The following is a 2,500-nucleotide window of genomic DNA, read 5'->3' as shown; positions in this document are numbered from 1 at the left end:
GTTGTGCCTTAACGTAACCCATGTTGTGCCTTAACGTAACCCACGTTGTCCGCTAACGTAACCCACGTTGTCCGCTAACGTAACCCACGTTGTCGCCTAAACCTGCTCTGTAATTGTTATACGACTCGTTCAATTAGTGTAGTGTTGCCCACCCGCAACCCTCGCAATATAGTTCGCTACTCGCACTGCCCGCTCCCCTGTGTATCGCTTCATGTTAAACACCTTGCAAGTCTTGCTGACTTTCCACATGCTCCTGCTGTACACTGTAATGTGGATGGCAGCAGGACGTACATGCCGCCCCCCCCCCCCCCCACCCCTCCCCACGTCCCCACGTCCCCACCTTGCCCCCTGCCTTCGCAAGCTGGTTGGTGACAAGTTTGCATGTTCAATGCCCTTCGCATGCGACGTACGCAGGCTACGTTGTGGTGCGGCCTGTGTCAACTGTCCGCTGATGTCGTACGCGTGAACCACAATCTGTACTGCACATTCGTCCTTATGTACTGAATGATACATCGTGGCACATGTGTGACCGTACAACGACTGCGCCCAAAAACGGCGGACCATACAGTGCAAATATTGTGCACGCAGCTACGTGTCGTCTCCCTATGAGAGCTGGATTGCAGTGTGGTACGCCATAGAGACGTGTGGGAGGAACGGACGCCGTGGATGGCGATCAGCATGAGCTGTGTGTTGATGTATTCGGACCTAGTCGTCTCTCCTCAAACACCGTGATAGCATGGTGCACCGCGTTCCATATCTGCGACATGCTACAGAGGCCGGTTGACAGTCGTTCGAGCAATGGACATCGCATACGTACGGGGGCCACCTTCCACGTATTGTCTAGGCGTGCACATTTTGTTGCGTGTATGTGGGCAGACGTAGTGTGGCGTGACACCTGACACAGGCATGCAATAATCGTTGAAGTTGCTAATGGCGATGGACGCCTACGTTTTCTGGTGAAGTTACGCAAATGAAGAAATGGTAACCCGTTGTGGTGCGGTTGTTCTCGCTAGGGGTGAATCGGTGATGGCGACGATAGGTTGAGGTACTAACCGGTTGTTCCAGCGATACCCACCATGCCGATGAAACTGAACGGCATCTGGGTGTGAAGCGATACGCGGTGGTGGCTGGGTGGGACCGTCCCCGGCCGGTGAGGGGGCGCCTCCCGGCGTGCTGGCCGCGCGGTGCGTGGGCGCACGCGCTACAGCCGGCTGGTGGGGGCGGCCAGTGGCAGGCGCGCCGGCCGACGGACGCGGCAGGCGTCGCAGCTGCGCGCCGGCGCACCCTGCGCGCGGCGCCGTGCGGCCAAAGTAGGTCCTCGCGGGCCCGGTGCGAAGCGCGGTGGACATCTTCAGTGTGCTGGTCCGATTGAGGACTGTGTGCGTTGAGGATGCGCCGCCGCCCGGCGCTCGGCGCCGCGACGCCGTCTGCTGCTCGGTCGCCCCAGCGGTTCTCGCTGGTGGTTTGTATCGCAGCTGTGCGGATGTGTTGGCGCGTGCGCTGTGCTGGGAGAGTTCGCTTCGGCACCCAAGTGGGGCTTTTGTCCTTCTGTGGCGCTGGCGTTGGAGCTGCCGGTCACCGTAGGTGGCGCGTGTTGTCTCCCGCCGGCAATGCCACGACAGCACGCTCCCGGGCCTCTGTCGGCAGCGGCAAGCTCAGTTGGGAGCACGGGTGGTCGCACCGAAAGCGTCTACTCGCCTAACTCCGGGCGATTGCGCCTCTCTCGAACCCGACCAAGTACTTGGGACGGCGCTGCGCGCCGCCGGGACCTGAGAGGGTTTCGAGGTGTATTGTGCAGGGGAGCTCAGCCTCCTCCTGTTTGCAGAATGATTGAGCGGACGCTTGCGTGTTCGCGCGGGCCCCCGGGACACACTCCCGGGCGGCCGGCTGCTCAGCTCTAGTTGGCGCAGCTCCCTGGTTGATCCTGCCAGTAGTCATATGCTTGTCTCAAAGATTAAGCCATGCATGTCTCAGTACAAGCCGCATTAAGGTGAAACCGCGAATGGCTCATTAAATCAGTTATGGTTCCTTAGATCGTACCCACGTTACTTGGATAACTGTGGTAATTCTAGAGCTAATACATGCAAACAGAGTCCCGACCAGAGATGGAAGGGACGCTTTTATTAGATCAAAACCAATCGGTCGGCTCGTCCGGTCCGTTTGCCTTGGTGACTCTGAATAACTTTGGGCTGATCGCACGGTCCTCGTACCGGCGACGCATCTTTCAAATGTCTGCCTTATCAACTGTCGATGGTAGGTTCTGCGCCTACCATGGTTGTAACGGGTAACGGGGAATCAGGGTTCGATTCCGGAGAGGGAGCCTGAGAAACGGCTACCACATCCAAGGAAGGCAGCAGGCGCGCAAATTACCCACTCCCGGCACGGGGAGGTAGTGACGAAAAATAACGATACGGGACTCATCCGAGGCCCCGTAATCGGAATGAGTACACTTTAAATCCTTTAACGAGTATCTATTGGAGGGCAAGTCTGGTGCCAGCAG

General features: G+C 58.2%; 1 non-coding gene across 1 annotated transcript in view; it reads left to right on the top strand.

Moving 5' to 3' along the window:
* The first annotated feature begins 1,911 nt into the window (after window positions 1–1,911).
* LOC124732688 overlaps window positions 1,912–2,500 on the top strand; it is a 1,909-nt gene continuing 1,320 nt past the window's right edge. The window contains exon 1 of the ribosomal RNA XR_007008798.1: window positions 1,912–2,500. This exon is cut by the window's right edge and continues 1,320 nt beyond it. This is a non-coding gene — a ribosomal RNA (small subunit ribosomal RNA).

This window comes from Schistocerca piceifrons, unplaced genomic scaffold (genome assembly GCF_021461385.2).
Source record: "Schistocerca piceifrons isolate TAMUIC-IGC-003096 unplaced genomic scaffold, iqSchPice1.1 HiC_scaffold_1361, whole genome shotgun sequence".
In the NCBI taxonomy this organism is placed as follows: domain Eukaryota; kingdom Metazoa; phylum Arthropoda; class Insecta; order Orthoptera; family Acrididae; genus Schistocerca; species Schistocerca piceifrons.
This window is presented reverse-complemented; position numbering and strand designations above follow the sequence as displayed.